General features: G+C 44.9%; 1 long non-coding RNA gene across 2 annotated transcripts in view; it reads left to right on the top strand.

Annotated features, from left to right (window-relative positions):
- LOC124995882 overlaps positions 1-20,127 on the top strand; it is a 33,014-nt gene that overhangs the window by 771 nt on the left and 12,116 nt on the right. For both annotated transcript variants that reach the window (XR_007110769.1, XR_007110768.1), the window contains exons 2-3: positions 8,761-8,871; positions 10,459-10,564. This is a non-coding gene — a long non-coding RNA (uncharacterized LOC124995882). The remainder of the gene's footprint in view (positions 1-8,760; positions 8,872-10,458; positions 10,565-20,127) is intronic.

Below are 20,127 nucleotides of genomic sequence, written 5' to 3'. Positions count from 1 at the left end.
TATCCCGTTGCCAGACACCACAGGACACCCTCAGAAGGACCGTGTTCATTCTGTGATAAGTCACAACTGTTTTGGAGCCACAAGGGAGACCTACACAATATGAGGAAGGTGGTCATAATGTTATGTCTGTGTGTCGTATACCTTAAAATAAACAAACATTTTTTTTTAAAGACACGTGTAATTGATAGTCTAAGACACTTTATTGCAGGAACCATAAAACATTCTTACAGTGTTTATACCGTTGCAGCACAAACTATCCTCTATATTAAATAGCTACAACTTGAGAAAATGGAAATGTAAGTGCATTAGTAATAATTTTTTTTTAGTTGTAGTCTTTTTAAAAGTGTTTTGCCGATTACATACTTTTACTGGAGTGAAATATTGAATGCAGAGATCTATTACCGGTATTTTTATATTGCCTTGTTGCTACTGTAACTTCAGTAAAGCATGTTCTTCCTGTAAATGGGCCATAGGGGGCAGTTAATGAGGGAAATATCCAAGCTGTGCAACACAATAATACTCTCATTATCATACTCATATTGTCGCCTTATGCAGTATATACAGCGCTGGTCAGCGCCACTACTCGTATGATTGGTTTCTGTTGTCTGGCTCAACTTCTTTCCTGTCATTCCCACATTCCTTCCAAACCTCCCTAATTTTCCACCTTTACCCTCATTTCTCCTCCTCATCTACTCTCCTCTCCCTTCACCGTGCTTCCGCGTCCAGATGAAATATCCTCGCCGTTACGTTTCATTCACTCTTCCCTCCACTTATTGCATTATTCCCTTCCCGGGCTTGTCTGTCCTGGCTCTGTCTCTCGGCCATCTCATATCCCTGCCTCTCCCTCTTTGGCTTCCCCGGTGTAAGGCGCAAAACTCTCTAATGTCCCCTTCATTCCCCTCCTCCAGCCTTCCTTTCTCCCCACTGTCCAATCTTAAATCCCTCCCTTTGCCTGCCTTCTCTCTCTCTCTCTCTCTCTCTCTTTCTCTCTCTCTCTGTCCTCTTTCCCCAGCCAGAGGTTAATACACTCCAGGATGGCATTATTTCCTCCCCAGCCCTGCGACAATATAAAAATTCAGAATGGACAGCTCAATCCCTCTTCCATCTCAGATTTGATTGTAATGGTATTGCCTCCTGTCCCTGGGAGGCCCCTGCTGCCTCGCCAGCCCAGCCTTTATGACACTAAATGGCCAGGCTACAATTTTTCCATCTATTCAAAAAATTCTGTTAATAACTCATTTGGAATGAGCCGTCGAGACTCCCAGGGCCGTCTGCGGCCAGGTCCCTCACCTCTCCGCTCGCAGGGGTCACGGCGTGCGGTGGGGGAAAAAAAAAGATGCAGGGCTGAATCGCAAATGCAAAAGGTTAATTAATCTCCCTGAATTTACAATCCCCTCTCCCTCATTCCCCACGCACTCCAATTGACAGTCCCAGAGAGACAAAAAAATGTCATATTTACAACCTCGCGCGGCGAAAAGTGTCGAGCCGTGCGCGGCAGCCGGGGCGCGGGCCTGTCCAACCACTTTCCCTTCTCCCCTGTCCAACTTTACAAGTGGAGCCATTCATCACGCGTGATGGATTTATGTAATGAAACCCATTTCCTTCTCCCATACGATCCTATTAAATAATAAAATAATTATTTATTGATTATTCAAAAAGGTACATATGCGCGGGTAATGGCTTTGTACCACACCACTGGACCTGCAATAAATAAAACCGGCAGCGAGAGGGCTTGAGAGAGACGGAGAGGAATAAAGCCGAGGGAGAACGAATGGGGGGGGGAGAATGAAGGGGGGGATGAAATGACTTTTGAACCAGTGAAATCTGGATCCAATATGGCCTCTTACGGAATGGATCAGGAAGGACATTATTCGATCAGGCTCACATGGGAGTGTGACCTGTGTGTGGTTTTAATATTCCTAATGAACCATAGAAATTAGACAACTGGATCTCCCGGACAGAGTTTGTATTACAGATTTTTACCGTTTCTTTAGCCTGACAACGTCCGTCCTCGAAGCACGGCATCTGTTTTCCTCGACGGGAATAATCGAAGCTCTTCAGAGTGCGCCGAACGCCACGGTAGAACAGCAAAGCACATGATAAAAAGTTAGTGTTGAGGCTAATAATGCCCATTTAATCGTTAACAGGCCTCTAAAGTGTTTGTTTTGGAGTCCTCTGTTACAAAAAGACGGTCTTCCCGGGGTTTATTAAACTTTCCAGCAGCGTACGAGTGATGACATTATCTCCTTTTTCTGTAAAAGAAAATACAGATCCGCTCATACAAACACCCCGGCCTTATAATAATCCCTCATAATATTTATTATTCGCCGTCATAAAAAGCCCTGCTATCCCCAGCCGTGGATCATTTCAAAAGAGACACTTAATGTCAGCCAGATATTACATTGAGGGCTTCTTAATAACCCATTTGTGTTTGGTCTTATCCTCGGCTAAAGTGCACTCACTCTCCGTTGTCTTTTTCCTGGGCTTGTCTCAAGCCTCCTGCATGCTACGGAAAACAGATGCTATCTCGGCTATATTACTTCTCAAAGCACTCATATCCTCTCCCATGTTATTTTCTTTGATCTGCGAGGCTCGCTGCTCTTACATTTTTCTTCTCCCTCTCCCTCCTCCTCCTCCTCCTCCCCCTCCCCCTCTCAGGCCCTCCTCCCCCCTCCGCTCCATCCTCTATCCTCCCTGCTAGAGAGCAGAGGCGGACCGGCCAGGCTGGTTCACGGTAGCTGCGGACATTTCGTAAATTCGGCTCATCTGTTCCCTGTCATCAGAGGGCAAGAGGTGCACGGCGGGTCGGACCTCTTAGATTCTCCATTTAATATGCCTTTACCTTCAGAGGGGTAACTTCACTTCAGGGTCGAGTGTCAGTTTACTTTCAGCGCACGGTCCATTGTAGTTAAATCCAAAACCGAAGCTGCTTATAAGCTTTCCCTTATCGGGGAAGGAAAATCCATTTTATAAATACTTTGCATTGAAATGGAGCTAAATCAACCCTGGTTCATTTGGTTTCTATGTCTTAGTTGTCGAAAAAGTTTTGATGATGGGTTAGGACTCTTATTCATCAATGTGTTTGACATGCATTCACTTGCCACTTCATTAGGTACAGATAGCGTAAACGAATGCATTATAACCTAACAGACCTGCGCGAAATTTCAGCTCCATGAATGTTATGGTATTCAACTGTGTTTAATTTTTTTCATGTGGTTTATAGCTCTATTGTATTGTGTTGCACTGACACATGTTTCTGTTATTCTGACAGAAACATGAATCAGTGACCTGGTAGCAAACCACAACCACAAACTACATCCTCAAAAATGATCATACACTTGAATAGTTTCTGTCCATACTTGTACAGGACTATTACAGTAGAATGAGTCCGTTTGTACCAGTGTACATAATGTTTTGTGTATACCTTGTCTTCAGCAAGGTGTGATTTATACGTATTAATGCGTTTCATTTTTCAGTATATTTTCTAAAATAGAAAGAGAATTGTCGAGTAGATTTTATTTGATCCCGTCGCAGATGTTAATTCAGTCCTCGCAACTTAACGCACCATAGTTTGACCACAAATGTCCGACCCGTTGGAGTGTGTTTCATCGATTCGGACTTCACATAAATGCCGGAAAACGCAGGTTATGAAAGGCACCTTCTTGTTAAACCTTGCGTGTATAGGGGTTTAGATTACAAGGAATGTCTTTGCCACGGGTCAGGATTTGAACGTGCACTGTTTCTTTATATTTATTCGACAGCAGACGGGGGAAGAAACATGAAACACGGGGTGAAAGATAGATAAATGATAAACAGATTTTCAAGATTATTAGCTCCAGGCCAGGAGCTTGCCCCTTGAGGCAGCTGTCCGCCAAAGCCACTGCGACTATTTTTTGCAAATTTCAACTCCTTAGTCAAGTGGAATCTGTCTTTTACGTCAAGCAGTCGCAGAAGCAGCACTAGAAGCACAAACTTTATTAGTAAAAGTCCGCCCAGCACTTGTTGTGTTTTGGCAATTGTTCGGAGGACGCTTGCGTCCAACCCATACAGGGTTTATTACACTAATTTGTCCGCACACAGGTCATAAACAAGTGGCGATAACAGAGTGAGTAGGTGGCACCGAAGGCAGCCACAGGAGACCAGTGACTCTTTGACTTTCTTCCGAGCAGCCAGGAGGGGGAAGCATCCCTCTTTGCAAAGTGTGCTCAGAAGAAAAGGAAAGAAAAAGTAATTAAGCAAACAATTTGCCAGGAATTGTGTGTCTGCTTATCCAATCTAGCATACTCGCTCTTGCTCTAATACATACAGACAGAACATAGAGGAGGAGGGGGGGGAGAAAGATTGTTTTTTTGTCTCCTCAGAGTGACGGTAAATGACACACGTGTTTCATTGCCCATTCATTTAACCTGCGCTGTGCTTACCAAGAGAAAGGGATTGAGAAACAAATTACGTAGTGTCATTTAATTAGGAGTTTGGCTGTGAGCAATAATCCTGTGTGTGTGTGTGTGTGTGTTTCTTTTTTTTTTTTCCTCTCTCCTCATAACCTTTAACTACTTAATGGATTTGAGAAGCTATTACCTTTCAAGATTTCTGTTTTTAATTATTTGGAGTATTGTCACAGATATGAAATGTCAATCACGCGCCAGGATTAATGCGGCCGCTCACGGATGAATATTATTTACTTGTGCGTTGCAGCTGGAGGAGTTCTTCTGGCTGACAGGTTTGCAGAAACAACCGACACGTGCGCATATGCAAAAAAAAGTCTGCTCTGTGGCCTGCTTAGCATCTCGCATTCATTTATCCCTATACACTCTTTTACTAACTCTAAATCCACGAGAAGCCATTATTTACATAGATATTATAATTATGTTTATGATAGCAGCGAGCCATGGTAAACCTCAGAGTAATATTAGAAACACGCCTATGTGAATCTTGGATTGGATTATAATAATGACTCAGTTTTAATATGTACAAACTCAATTTATAGTTTTCCTCCTTTGGCGTTTATACTGTAGGTGTGCAATGGTAAAAATATAATCCACGGTGTGTGTGTGTGTGTGTGTGTGTGTGTGTGTGTGTGTGTGTGCAGGAACTACCTCTCGCCCTGATCGCGTTTAGTCAACGCAGTGAAAGTAGCAGACAGAGTTTGTTTAGTTTCCCCTGGAGGACATCGCCGCTCTCTGCCAACAGGCCAACCCACATACTGTGACACTAGGCCCGGGCCGCGTGCGCGGATGTCGCCTTAAATACGCGAGCCACGTGAGGTGCGTTTGATTTATTCTGCCAGGCACTCACGGGGGGGCCATGTGAGCGGGCGAAAACCGAAGGAGATCCACGACGTGCGTTAGACGTGCGTTAGACGCCTTTTCCGGATAGTTTCACTCGTGCTAATGTCTGGGAGGATAAATGAAACCCACCTCGAGCAGTTCAAATATCCCCAGCCTTATTCAAATGGATGTTTTCACCCAGGTTTGACACGGCTCTTAGGCTGGCATGTTGGCTCCTCAGACCCCCCATGGCACGGGGCATGTAATCATCCTGAAAGTCTCTCTGGGTGTCTGCACTCTCATAAAGCAGGAAAATGGATCGTGTGGCCCAGGAAGGGAAAATGAAAGAAAAGGAGAATGAAATTACAGACCTGGCTGACTGCACAAATCATGCATATCATGTTTTATGGCTTGCCAGAAGAATTCAACACCTGTGGATCACCGTAACTATAATTGTACACGAACGCACCGGGATGGAGGTGGGAGGAGAGTTGCGGTTTGTGTGTGTGTGTGTGTGTGTGTGTGTGTCACTGGATATGATAGTGAGAGTGCGTGCGCGTGGTAGGTGTTTGTTCGACTGCAAGAATGTTTTCGTTGGCGCGGCAGACTTTTAGAGACAGGGGTGAGATGATAAAAGAAAGTTACGGGAACGCCTGTTGTTCACTTCTCCGGCACATCCTGGGTGAGCCGCCCACAGCCCACACGGCTAGCTCACAGAGGCTTCATTTACCATTGTAATTACCCTGTTTATTTACCCTACATGCTTTTGGTGGTAAAATGGGGGGCCAATTCATCAGATCAGGGCAATCTGGCCCCGGCTTTGGCTTTGCCATTTACTTTAATTAAATGGGGCAATCAGAGAATCGTAAATCACAGTCGGTGTGACCACTGGCTCTGTCTGAACACGGCCTCCGTCTTTAAAGATGACACACCTCGTGCTAAAATAGACACTGTCTGATAAGCCTCTGCAAGCTAACCTCTAAACCAGCGTATGTGGTTTATTCATTATCACAAGGAGCAAAATTAGATTACTTTCTAGTGTTTACTGAACAATGATCATAAATATCTTGTAACTCCTTTAAGTTTTTTGGACCCTTTCCTAAAAAAACGTTCGAGGTGCACAAACGAAATCCCAAATAAGACAGCGATACTGCAGGTCGAGGAGTCTCCTCTCCTCTCCTCTCTCCTCTCTCCTCTCCGCTGTGGATGCTTGAGTCAAATTGATTACACCACTCCATCTGCATCACGACCGGCCTCCTCCTGTGTTTGCCGCCTCTGCCTACAGCACAGAGTTAGTGTACAATTACATATAGTTTAATATATCTGCCTGAGCACCTTTAAATAAGCATCACAAGTCCACGAGGTGATTTGTCTTCCAGCCCCATTACTCCATTGTACATCTTGATAGCCAGGGATCGCTCCTAGCTATGTTTAAGCATTAAATAGTGTATTATTATTTCACATAAATCAAGCTGAGATGTGAGGGGGGTATTCATAAATTTTGCATTTCTCACAGACAGTATTTTAAAGCCTCTCTCTCGCTCGCTCGCCGCTGCCGCCGCCGCTCTGAATTTGGAGACTAAAGCAATTCTGCTCGCTGCACTTGACTAGTACATTAAAGATGGGCACATCAGGAAGGTATATTCAAAACAACATGTAATGCAGTTTAGATTAAGTTTGAGTTGCTTTAACGCATTTATCAAGGTGCCGTTTCCATAATAAGTACCCCTGCTTTTGTCAGTGAATCAGCCAGACACATGCACCACGAGCGGCTGTTGTATTGTTATTGTCATGAATAATGGGGGGAAAAAATAGTAATAAAGCCCATTTATCATAATATTTCCCCAGTTAGCCCTGGCTTCTGAATCTCTTTATCTGTGCTCAGTGATGAAATGAAATTAAATTTAAAGGTGAATGTTTGCCGTCAGTCCCACCGCCCCCTCCCGCCCACACCACCCCCTCCCGCCCTCCTCGCAGCTTGGATATTAGTCGTGTGTTTGTGCAGAACGTCTGCTGAGGAAATGACTTCACTCAGGAAACTGGATGTCAGCTCCGCACACCGGCAGGAGAAGCTGCCAATGTTAGAGTCGGCCCGACAAAACGTTCTTTTCTCGGCTCGCTCTGCGGTCGGGCGTAAAACCCACAAAAAGTGACAAAGGAGGAAATTGGACTCACGGTTGTTTTGGTTACTCCAAGGACACCTCGCACATTCGTTTCCATTTCCTGTCTTTCTGATTGGAGCTGACGCACGGGTCGGAGACTGTAGGTGGAATTCGTCAGGGGCTAACGCCGGTGTGAGCTTATCTTTACCTGTCACACGAGTGTTGCCGCAATTTGCATTAAGGACATGGAGGTCATGTGTGGCGGCATGATCTACGGTCCAAGGTATTTCCAAAGAAAGCCCCTTCAAAAATGTATGTAATGAGTCACTTTAGACTAATACACTTACTTCCCAGTTCATTAGGTGCACTGGAGAAAATGAACGCGTTGAAATAAAACAATACGTCTTGTCTTCATGAGGGCCACGGCGTTAAGCATGTGTTTAAAATAACCGAGAGAGCTGTTGATTCGACTGTGTTTTCATTTTGGAGGCCGAGCCTCATCGTACCGTTGGATTGTGTCATCTTGTACTCATGGGTATATTATTGTGCTTAATCCAGTTTAACGGCATCACAATGAACCATCATCCACCTTGAAGTGCCACCTTTCTGATGCTGTCTCAACATTGTGTCAGTCATTAAAGGGGAATTAGTGTAGGACTTTCACAATAGAACGCACTCAGTTTCACCAGGGTACCTAATGTTTTGGCAGGGCAATGTATTTTACATCACACTTGAATATATTTGAAGGTGATACGAATTGTCCATGTGATTTGGACTCTTGACAAGGAAATAAATTGACCTTTTTCCAAAGATTTTCCTGATTCACACGCATGTATTTGCGTAATAAATTGTGGAAGTTCTTTATATATATATGTGTGTGTGTGTGTGTATATATATATATATATATATATATATATATATATATATAAAATAATATATCCAAGATGGATGTAAAGGCAGTTCTAAAATAGATCCAGATTACCACCTCCACCATCCGGTTTTACTGAAACAACATGAGTCACCGGAATTCATACGACGCATAAATCAGCTGGGCTAAATTGTTTAAATAATGCAAAAGTCTCTTAAGTTTGACTTTTGTGATTTCATGCCTGCACAGCAGCAGCAGCAGCAACAGCAGCAGCACACCGCAATTAAAGCTAATTTTCACTTTTAAAACACGCTTATCATTTCCCGCACATAATAATTATATGACCCACTGGGCCCGGGGGGCTTGAGTGCAGCAACAAAGTCAGTTAAAAAAAAAAAAAATAGAATCTTGTAAAAGTCATTGCAAATTGGAAATTGACGAGATGCCAGGACAGTAAGTTGAGGATTTGGGGGTTGGAGTGAGGAGGAAAAAAAAAAGTCTTTGAACTAGTTTTTGCTTGCAGAAAACATCGCTTCTGGGTTGATATTCCTTCTGAAGTGTTTCATGGCGATGAGAATTAAGGAATAAAGCGCAGCGCCAAATGATTCAGTGAAAGGATGGCACACACCCACAGGTATTCTGTTCACATGACATCACCCTGTGTAAAATTGACAACTTCATGTTTTTTTAACCCTTTTTCTTTTTTCTTTTTTTTTTCCCTCCAAAACGGAGTTCAGAAAAACCTCAGCAGCAGCTGCTGCACATGAAAGCGGAGCCGCAGACAAAAACAATAAAGCTGTCGGATTTAAGCATACTCCTGATTTTTCTTTCATTACACATTTTGAGCCTTTTGTTCGCCAACACATGAGAGCCACATGAAGGCGCATGCGAACAAGATCTCTATCTCCGCTGCGTGGAAGGACGTGTCTTCTGACCTTGGCATGTGCGGGCTGGCTGCGTGCTTCCCTCTCGGTGCGCTCTCGGCCCGGCTCGTGAACTGGAAAACTTCTTCCCCCCCATGTCATCTTTCTCTCCCTTTCTCATGATCACCGCGCTGTTTTTTAACTTGCGCGCACACCGGCGATAATACCTGGGAGGACAAATGCTCGGTTAAATTTGATAAACATAATCCAGACGTGCTCCTTGCCGGCCTGTCTCTCTGTCTGTCTGTCTTTCTGTCTGCCTGTTATGGACGAGTTGCGCAGGGATCCGTGATTCCATCGGCGGAGAAGGAGCTCAGATTAGATGTCAGCTGAAAGGCCGCTGTCAGATGAAAGAATATTCACGGCTCTTGCGCTAATCAAACATCAGATAATCAGTGATTTTACTGTCTCATAGCTTCCTTTGTTATCGCGTGATGACAGATAGCAGCGTTTCCTTTATATTTCTGTCACACTTTCCTTTTGTTTGCTAGTAAATATTAACTTTGTGCCTTACGCTAGCTTGACAATGCTAATGAATGTATGTCTTCTTGGCCCTGCACCTTTTCACCCCCCCCCCCACCCATCAGCGTTATGGCTCATAAAAGCGTTTCATCGACGTCAAAATTATATAAACACGGAGTTAAGAGGACACCCCCGCTTCTCCATTTATGCTCCAGATGCTCCGTGCGTCGTCTCATGTTAAAACAAAGCATGGACCTGTCCGTCACCTAACCATAGGCGCTCTGGGTGGGGCAGGATTCCAGCCTTTTGAAGTGAACTTGTCAGGAGAAATCTGCATCACTGGGGCTCGGCGCAATCACGGGCTCAAGATTAATTGTCTGCGGTGAGCCACTTCAAGCGTTTCGTTCTTCAGACGCCGGGTCACGCCGTGATCTTCTGCAACGCCCGTCACCACCTGCACACACACACGCACACACACCTGCACACACTCAGTAAAAATGGAATGCTCACATTCCTGTGTGGCTTTTTTTTTTTTTTTTTTTTTAAAAACATCACATAAACGTCATTTTGTTTATTAGAAATGTAAATGTAGGAGCAGCTGCTCCTGCGTTTACAGATGTATAAAATGATAGCTAAACATGTGATGACAAGCGACACCTCTCCCCCCCTCCTCCGAACACACACACGCGAGCGCGCACGACTCCGAAACAGACTGCAGCAACACAACATTAAGCGGGTTTCTCTTCTCTGTTATCTCCAGCTTCCTTTTTGCCCTTTGGTTAAACGTTCTCCTGGCATGCATGATCTCATTTAACTTTGATTTCCTCTTTTTCCAGGACGGCATCCTCGATGGTTCCAATTTCCAGCCCCATTCCCCAATTTTCAACCCCAATGACAGACAACACACGCCGCGATGGCTGTTTAGCTAAAGAAGGGAATTTGGTAAGTGATGATTTTAAATGCTGTTTAAGATAAAAAAAAAAAAAAAGAAGAGAGGAGAGGGGGAGTTTGCAGCAGATAAGGATTTGCCTGGGTTGAGAGCAGGAAGCTCAGCGATAAAGGCTTGAATGCGCTGTGACAGAAGCTGCATACCACATGTTGGATTTATAGTATTGAGCTTTAGAAAACACTGCAGTAGAAAGCAGATTTAGAGTTTTTTTTAAATGTTATTTCTTTACATATAATATAAAAATGTTTCTTCAACTTTGTAAAACATTTTTTTTATTTTATTGTCGCCTTAAAACTGGTATATGATATGATATGATGCCTGTCAACTATTGTTCCTAATAGTTGGGGGAAAAAAATCCAACATAATTAATATGCAAAAATATTACATACATTAATATGCAAAAGATCTTTTTCCCATTTATCTATTACTTCAAAGTCAGGTTTTGCAGTTTTAAAGTTTTATAATTTACACATTGTAAGTATAACTATTTTCCTCGGACTCTAACATTTATTTTTCTACCAAGACCTCGACATTAACTCGCCTTAAATCTATGAAATTAAAAAACAAAAGCTGGAGGATCCTTACGCATAAGCTCACGTCGGTGGCGCCCGTCACAAGCACAATATTTACTTAATTTGCTCCTTATTAACCGTGCGGGTGTGGAGAATGCTTCCAGCATGAAGGACTTTTCTGTTGCTTGAATAGAGCGGCCCGTTGTCGAGCTTTAAGTGGTTTGTGTAATCCCCTATAACCTGCACCACGAAGCCAAGGGATACTGAAAATGTGTTTTCAGCCCGTTCAGGAGCAGGAACGAACCTGGGAATTTTCTCCCCTCCTCTTTCCCTCCAAGTCTGTCATGAAACAGAGCACCCCATTTCCATATCAATCGGATTAGTTCCGAGACCAGGGAAGTAGGAGTGATGTAAGTAACCATACAAATTTAAATATAGGACATCAAAAACATTGTTAGGCATCCGTTTGTGTTCGAAGCCGCCCTGGCTCCCCGTGTCGCCCCGCGGAGACCGGATGAAAATGCATCTTTCTCATTTTATTTTGAAAGGCCGCTGCGTTTCAGCGTTTCACGTGCGCCCTCGCAGCCTTAACCTCTTGTTTCTTTGTGTCGCATCAAGCGGTGCACGTGAAACCGAAGCTTTTGGACATTCCTGCAGAAACGGACAATAAAAAATGACTTTTGGCTCCGACGTATCGATCCCATCTTGTACTTCAATGTTACAGTGGAAAATTGCATTCATCACAGGCTGTTGTAGGAGATGTGTTTATATTGCAGATGCAATAAAATATACCGAACATTGTGAGTGTTTTATTGCTGAAATCACTGAATACATTTCACCGTCCGCTGCGCAGCGTTGCAAAAGCAACAGTTTACACTCTGCAGCTGCAATAACTCACCCAAAGACTCGGGGAATTTGATTTTCAAAGTTTTTTATTTTTTCATTTGTATTTCCTGTTAATTTAAAAATAAAAAATTTCGAGTTGGGAAACGCGGCCAGGCCCCCTAGATGTTTGTCTAATTTTAAAATCCTCACTTTTCCCCAAACAGATGATCAATCAAAAGTAATCAATGGGAAATATTTAGACATTTGGAAAACTTTTTCAGCAGGAGAAGAGAGGCCTGTGTGTGTGTGTGTGAGTGAGTCATGTTGAGATTATTCAGCAGTCTGCGTCGCTGACTGATCAGACCAGCCAGTGACTCGCTGTCTGGGTGAAGAGATGGATAGACGGATAGCTGTCTGTGCTTCCTCGGCCCTTCATGACTTATCCTGCGTCTCCGTAATTGAAAAAACTAGCTCGACTGTGTTGTCTTGGGATTTGTCCCTTTATAATGCAGCTTCAAAACAGGAAAACCAATAGTGGGACCCCCGAATGTAATTAATTTTGGTGGGGGCAGAGGGGTGGGAGTCGGGGGGGTGAGAGGGGGTCGGCGGTGGTGGTGGTGGGGGGGATATTATTGCAGGAGGAAGAATTCTAATCAGTTGCAGATTCCTTCCTGTTTGGTTAGCGTGACCGTGGCCAATTACCAGTGAACTCTGTGTTACAGTTTCACTTCCTGTGCTACCCAAAGAATGGACTGAGCCTCGTAGGACATGGGGAGAGAAGAGATGGGGGTGTGTGTGTGTGTGGGAGGGGGGGTTCAAAACAAGACACATGAAGATGAGACTGCAGGAAAGTAAACAGAAGACAGAAAGGGGGAAAAAAAGAAATAAGGGAGGGTGAAATAATCTCCGGCCCTGATCTAAGGTGCAGAGACACGAAGGCACATGCGTCCTTTATCCACCCAATATAGGACATGACATGCAGTTTACAGAGGAAATGAAAGGATTTTTTTTTTTTTTTTTGGACCCGACTCCTCTCTCTCGCTGGTTGAGCTGTTCTCAGGTAAAGGGCTCAAACTGAGCGGAGCAGCGCGGCCTGAACTCGAGTCACAAATGCAATAACGCATAACTCAATCACTGCAGCGATGTTATCGAAAGACACAATTTGGTATTGCTGTTTCCCCCCCTAAATCGAATCAAACCACAGGACCAAACAACCGAATGACAATTGCTGAGGCACACCTGAATTTGCATAAAGTGTCCTTTTTTTTTTTTCTTCTCCGGCACGTAGAAGTAACTCAATTTGCTATGGTACTTCCTGGGAAATTCTCCACGCTTATTAACCCAGATACTGCTTTTGCTAAAGGCTTGCCAAGCCAGTAGTTTACACCGTAATGCAACAACATGCTCAAAATATCAATAAGGCTCTTTTATCAGTTTTTTTTTTCCCTCAAACTTTCCCTCTACGTGTCAGTAAACCTGCAAAAAAAAAAGCCCATCAGATTTCAGCGAAAAGGTCGAAACTCTGCCACCATTACCGAGGTTTCCAGCGGCGGTCGCTAACAACCCGACCGGCCAAAATGGTTCCCATTGGCTCTGTTCCACTCCCCAGTTCTCTCTCCCCTCTTTCCTTGCGTTCGCTCCTCCAGAGGGATCTATTCCCATAGTTTCCCATCTGTAATAGTTTTTTTTGGCGTGTTTTGCTCCGGCCCGATCCACTCCCAGTATTTCTCTTGTGATATCACTGTTTCGCCGTGGAATCAGAGGAGGGGTGCGCGCTGGGAACAGGTAATCAGGATTGGCAGCGGGACATTAATTCATTCACTCTGCTGCGATCTGATAGGATCCCCTTTTTTTTTTACTGTGGCCGTAAAATCATGTGTTCGTGTTTAGCCCAAAATTTGTACAGATTAAAATGGCGCGGGCTGCGCAACGAGCCCGTTGCATTTTGGCTATTTTATAATTATAATGCAATTTTATTTTCTGGCCGTGAGCAGTCTTATTATTAACTTATAAAGTCTTTTTTTTTTTTTTTTTTTAAATAGATTTTTCTTGTGTATTTGACAGTACAATATTCAGCGGTGTCAAGCGCGACATTGTTGATGAATGAAATAAATACCTGGAGACGCACCAGCGCATAAACACTGGCAGTGATAAGAACAAATGCCTTTTTTTTTTTCCGAGGAAAATTCGGGAAATCCATTTTACGCACCCAACACATGACACAACATTTATTACCATTTTCCAGCGCAGTCGAAACGCATCTCGAGGGGCCCAGTGCTGCAGCGGTTACAAGTGGAATAAACTGCTTAGGAGATGTTCAAGGGGGGATGATGCACGTAACTGGCGATATGAATGCGAATTCCCCGGGAAGCCCATTTAGCGCACGTGCACGCGCACACGCGGCGCGACAACATGAGGAATGGGCGGAGAGCCATACTATTCAGTGTGAACTGGAGGGTCCAAGTCGCTAAACTAATCCCGGTACCATAGGATCCCGCTCTCAGCCCGCGTCTTCTGCTGCAGCTGCCTGGGATCATTTCACGAACACAAGGTATTCCTGGAAGAATTGATTCTGTTAGATAGTACATTGATCACACACACCGCCCGCGGACAGAAGATGGCTTTACAAGCAATAAGATGGGAGACAATTATATTATTTTAGTGAAATAAGACAGAGTACAAGCAGCGAGTGCCAATAGCCCGGGCGGGGAGGGGGGGAGAGAGAGAGGCACGGGCGGGCCCCCTCTGCGGCTGCCTCTGTGTGTTTGTGCTCCATCCTCAAGTGGCACGGTAATCCACTAAACTTTCCTCCGCCCGCTCCCCTCAATGCAATCAGGATGCGAAGGCTCACCAGTGATTGCGTTCATTTGTAAAAGCATCCAAGCCAAAATTGAACCCCAAGGCTGATAAACTATAAAGATGCTGATCAGATCGCGGCTAAGGAGTCCTCACTTGAGGGCACGAGGTGTCAGGGCTGGAGCCAAAAGAGCAATGACTCTGTATACCTCACTCGGAGCCAGGCGACTGCCCCGGAATACAAACAAGAGGAGAGGAAACGCATAAAGGGCGACAACAAACTGCAGTGGGATTTTTCATCCCGCAGCATCTCTCTTTTAGAAGATGTTGTTTTTTTGTTTTTTTTTTTGTTTTTTTTTACGGACTCTGTTGGTAAATGCTTATCGCTCGAGCAAATGTTATTTTATTGATGAGCTCCGTGTGAATTTCATAATGCATCTCACGAAAAGCAGAAGAGATGCTGTTACACAATCTAACTTGTTTATTTCGAATAAAACCAGTGCATCACTCCTGCGTCCGGGTCCAATCTGTTCGGCCTTCGTCGTGTCGTTCCGCAGCGCTGCCCCGTCGCCGGGGTGCTCCGGAGTTGGCCGCCAACTTTTCCGCCCGCTCCCGCGGTTATTTCTCACAGCTATTGCGCTGTCCTCCCACTAAACGCACAGTGTCATTACTTTAAACACACACCTCTGCCGACGCGCCAGAGATTGAGGACAGGCAGACGAGAGAGAAAAGAGGGAGAGAGAGGGAAGATCTGAGGATGTTTTTTTTCCCTCTCTCCATCCTCGTGGCCCCAGTGCGTTAAATGTCAAAGAGCAGTCAGCGGGAGAGACTGATTCCAGGAGGCGATGTGAATGGGACGATTGAAGACCCGCTTTGATTGACAGCTCTTCCTCTCCCGCTCTGCCCCGAGGGTGATTGACAATGTGGTTCATCTCACATTTTGTGACTGAGCTAATCCAGTAAATTCCTACCAGACGCAGCACAACTCAGCAGAGACCCGCCGCTCCTTTCCCAGGTGGAGTTTTTATTTTATCTCTTCCTCCCTAAAATAAATATGTTTTTCCATCTGTGCCACTGAAAACAAACTGGGGAGGGCGATACATATAAACGCATGTGTGTGTGTGTGTGTGACTATAATTAAGTGTAAGTACATAATTAAGCGAGTTTAGAAAAGTGCTAGTTTTCAATGAATTAAAATGTAGACTAATTACATGTGGGAATAAGCCTGCTGTTGTGCTAGTGATTAATATTGTCATAGGTTACTGTCTCAATATGCTGCCGGTTGGAAATGGGATCACCTTACTGGAACGATTGATCTCATGCCAAGTTCAATAATTAATTGACTCAACGATCACTGACACGCAGCTATCTCACACGTCGTCGTGCCCACGAGGTGCGCCGCTCGTCCTCCCGACCTTGCACCTGTATTTTGATGCGTGCCGCTTCCCAGAAACTGTTTCCTCTGCACCGCAGCTGGCTTTTCAAAGTCCAACGAAGACAAAAAAAAAAAAAAAAGAAGAAGAGGAATAAGAAAGAATCAACTTACAACACAGTTTCGGTGCCTATCTCAGTAAAAGCAGCCCGGCGTCTCGGTGCCTTCTCCGTAGCTGCAAACCACCGCGTTAATGCAGCTGCCCAGCGTCGGGAGGAGGCGCGCGAATCATTTGACGCCTTCATTAATCACCATTCCTAAATGATCACTCGGCGAGGCCGCGCGTTTAAGCATGATTAATTTTGCGGCGCGGGCCTAATCAAGCGGCGAATTACCTGCCTAACCTTTTGCAGGAGGTTGACGTTAACCCCCGAGTCGCGGCGGCGGAACCCAGGGTGGTTAACTGTGTCGAGGAAAATTAAGAAGAGACAATAACGAGAGCGAAAGTTTGGGGGGGGAAAGGCGCGCGCGCCGTAATCGATCACCTGAGAAGGCCCGTGTAAAATATTTCTCGAGACGAACACACATTTGTAGGTCAAAGGTGGCGAATTGCTCAAGAAACCTCAGGCTTTGTCTAACCTAAACACTGATCTGGCTTTGTTCCTTGCGTGCGCATACAAGAGCTGTTTTCTTTTCTTCTCTTTTTTTTTCTTTTTTTTCTTTTCACGTGTTGATTTATAAAAGATTTCAGAACTAGTCAGACGACGCTGAAGAAAGCCTCTCGGTCGCCGCGGTGTTGACATTTCAGATACACAGTCTTGCGTGATTAAGTGCGGCGTTGTCGTGCAGTTGGCTCCTGTGTTCTGTCGAAGCGGAGCCCAGAAGACAATGCCCCCACTGTGCGCGGATCAGCGTCGACGATGAAAGCCTCGTGGGCCGCTCGTGACAGTGGCGGAGTGAGATAATGGCCCCGCCGAGACGAACCGAGGACGACGCGCGCGCGGGGGTGCCCGTCGAGCTCCGAACGGCGTGCTTTTTGAAGCCGGAGGAGCCGAGAGGTGTGTCTTGACCGCGCCGGGGCGTGATCAGGCCGCTGTTTGTCCTACGCGGTGCCAACACTCGGATATTGGCGACGTTCAAACGCGCGCGCCTTATAAGAAAAAGTGACTGGATCCTTGAAAAGGAGAATAAATGTTGCATTGAAACATACCCCGCGATTTGGCTCGCGCTTCGGAGCCAATACTCATTAGAGGCAAATATTTTTGTTCGCACACACAAATGAGCCCCCGTAATTGCCCGATTTTATGCACAATTCAAATTCAAATCATTCCTTCTTGACACAGCCAATACATCTGTCACGCGGCTCCTCATTTTTTTGTTGAATAATTAAAAAAAGAAATAGAGAAACATACTAATGAGAGAACCTTACTTGAGGGCTTTGCCGCTCCACTGACTATCATATTAATGTATTCCTGTGTGAATTAAACGCATCATCAAACACCTAAGTTCCCGCCGTAGTTTCCTCTGAAGACGGGGGCTGGACACCGGTGTCTACCTTGCCCTCTGCAAAAATGAAGGGCATTCTTCATTATTGCACCTCTTGTGATTACTCGTTAATAGCCGTGCACTAAAGGTCCCCCTGTTTTTAAATTGACAAAAACACTGGGAATTTAGCTTTTTTTAATGAGAATGACATTGTTTCGGTCAGCGATTATGTCGTTAAGAAATGTTGAAGTGAGTTTGAAGTGACACACGGACGTCTCGCCGGCTTTGTCCTTCCTCGCCGACTCTCTGTGTACAGAAACCTTCAATAGGACCTAGAAGTGATTGCGTAATGTCTGATTTGTAATAATAATAATAATAATAATAATAAAAAAAAGACAAACAGAAGTGATTAACGGTAGGTTTTCTCTGCCTCTTTTTGGCCTGAAGCTCTTTGTGACTGCTCGTGAAATCCGCGCCTGACCTCTCTGCACCTCCTTAAGCTTCTTTCTTCTCTCCGTCCCTCCCTGCTTCCATTTATCCCTTCATCCCCGTCTTCCCCTCCACTCACCGCAGTCTTGACAGTTATCAGAGCTCCCTTTCTCCCGGCGTCTGACAGCTTCAACTGGCTCATTAAGGCAAATTGGGGAATGGGAGACTAAACTGAGCATGCAGTTATTTTAAAGGCCGCTTTTGTAGCGGAGCAAACATGCCAGCCCCGCGCTTCGTGTAATGGCTTGTCCGGTGTCGAAGAAATATGTTGGATTTAATTATCATAACAGACCATTAGCGCTGAGGTACCAAATGGGTCAGGTCTTGCAGAGTGTGTGCCACGGGAGTTCAGAGATAAGTTGGGCTGATTGTTTGAATTTTAAGCGAAAAGACAGAACCTTTTTAAACGTCGTCACACCGGCTCCAAACAAAGGCGCAGAAGGCACAAAGCAACAAAGCGTGCGGTTAAGGTGTGGATGAAATGTTAGTTTGAATATTTTGTGTAGATTCGCCCATAGCTGTTAGAGAGCAAAGCCGGCAACGTGTGATTGATCACGTCCCACAGGGGCGACAGCCAGCATGCCATTTATACACAACAAACGGTGTTGGCTACACTAAACTAAGCTCACACAACCTATGCAGATAGCACAGTCTTTCATTTTAACATGTGCATGCTAAACCTGGCTGATAAACGATTTGCCTAGCAGCACTTCCGTCCGTATTTTATCACGGCAGACAATGCTCGGTGGCGTTGCCAGACTTGGTGTATATCCAGTATTGGGGCAAAAAAAAAAAAAACTCCTCAACCTCTCAACAGCTTGGCGCTCATAATTAACTTCCCCGGAACTGATTGGGAGCCTCCAACAGGAACAGAGTAAAATAAAAGTAGAAGAGGTGGGGGAAAAAAGTGGACGACGAAAAGACGGACGGAACAAAGAGACTCGAGGGATACAGACAGAGATTATGTTTGACAGACAGAGGTCCTGGGTCAGTCGAGCTTGAAGCTCATTCCTTGTTGTGCAGATAACCTCCGTCACACGGCGAGCTCCTGTTGAGGGCAGAACTGGCTGAAAGGATTAATGAATGTTGATACTTAAAGCTGCGCGGCTCCGTGGAAAACCTTTAAGCCGCGGCAACATTTTAAGCCAGTATTCTGGATGTGGCAATTTTGCCAACAAATTCGGGCAGGGTAGAATGTTAACGCACGTGTCCAGGGGCTAGAGTCTCTGGAGCCCCAGTGATATTTTCTTTCAGATGATTTTTTTTATTTATTTATTTTTTCTTTTAAAGAAGAGAGCTTTCAAATTTGAAAGTGTCAGGCGAGGTAAACGGATGATTTCATCGCAGCCTAAAATACGCAAGCGCCGAGGAGCTTCGTTGCGTTCGTTTTTAAAATTACAGCATCACACGATAGATTTACCCAGTGAACACACCACTGCACTCATTTCATAAGCAGCTGACTGACCTTTTTCTTAAACATGCTCACGTATGCACACACACACAGACGTGAGATTCCTCCGCTCCTGTTCTTCCTCAGCGTAATCTCGACCAGGAGGATCCCGTGGAGGCCCCAGATGACGTCTAGACTCCTCGCGATTGGACGGATCCAGCGCATGCTTTTCGTTAGGAGGCATCATTAATAGCTGGCCCGCGACCTCTGACCGTCCCTTTAAATCATTAGTCAACTGATGGTTTCTATTTGCCGTCCTCATAGGAGATCTCGGAGGAGGAGGAGAGGAAGGCTTCACAGTTTCGCATTCATTTAGTTCCTTTAAAATCAAACTGCAGATACATTATCAGCTTAAATTTTTATAGTCAAATGAATGAAAATATGTAAAACGCACTTAATCCAACATGGGGTTGAAGAAGGAGCTGCACCCATGCTACAAAAGTGAAATTTGGCAAATGGTGTTTTGGTGACTAACTTAATCCATACGTACGTGGATATTTGTTTCCATATATCTCATGAGGTGGCTCTACCATGTGTACAGGGTCACTGATGGATGCGGAAAAGATTACGCTGGAAACATTACGAATAAAGGAAGCGTTTTTAAAATCTTGACGCACACGCGCGCGT

Source organism: Mugil cephalus, chromosome 18, assembly GCF_022458985.1.
Source record: "Mugil cephalus isolate CIBA_MC_2020 chromosome 18, CIBA_Mcephalus_1.1, whole genome shotgun sequence".
Classification (NCBI taxonomy): domain Eukaryota; kingdom Metazoa; phylum Chordata; class Actinopteri; order Mugiliformes; family Mugilidae; genus Mugil; species Mugil cephalus.
Note: the sequence above shows the minus strand (reverse complement) of the source record. Positions and strands in the feature narration are given on the sequence as shown.